The following is a 600-nucleotide window of genomic DNA, read 5'->3' as shown; positions in this document are numbered from 1 at the left end:
TAAATCCCAGAATCTCCCTGGCTAGGTGGTGCCCTGGGTGCTTCTGCCACAGGCGCACTCACGGTCGCAAGGTCGCTCTGATACCATCTATAACGCCCCAGCCTAGGCGGGCCCCACCCAAACCGAACCAGGAACGCCACCAGAATTACTCATCGGGTTGACGACTAGCTCCACAGACCACCGGAGGTCCTTTCAGCGTGCTTTGTCCTCACTCGCACGCACCCTGGAAAACTTCCCAGGAGGTCACCCATCCTCAGATTTCTCTAAGTCAAGCACGCTTAACTTTGGAGTTCTGATGGGATCCGGTGCATTAGTGCTGGTATGATCGCACCCAAAGAAGTCCTTGTCCGAAGAAATTTCGACAACATCTCCCCTGTACGGGTGACAATATGAAACATTACTACATACAAAATATACCTCAGCCACACTCGGCTGGAATATATATACAAAATATAAACAACATGACACGCAGTTTAATATACTCAGCCTACCCGGCTGGACAAAAATGAAATAAACACGCAGTTTAATAAGCTTACACGGCTGAATCCAAAACACACAGCAGCGGAAGACATAAAACGATACGAACGTAAAACCAACAAC

General features: G+C 48.7%; 1 pseudogene; it reads right to left on the bottom strand.

The window, feature by feature from the left end:
- Positions 1 to 213: 213 nt before the first annotated feature.
- Positions 214 to 333, bottom strand: LOC122007428 (annotated as a pseudogene).
- Between the last annotated feature and the right edge of the window lie 267 nt (positions 334 to 600).

The sequence above is a fragment of the Zingiber officinale genome, chromosome 7B, assembly GCF_018446385.1.
Source record: "Zingiber officinale cultivar Zhangliang chromosome 7B, Zo_v1.1, whole genome shotgun sequence".
NCBI classification, from domain to species: domain Eukaryota; kingdom Viridiplantae; phylum Streptophyta; class Magnoliopsida; order Zingiberales; family Zingiberaceae; genus Zingiber; species Zingiber officinale.
This window is presented reverse-complemented; position numbering and strand designations above follow the sequence as displayed.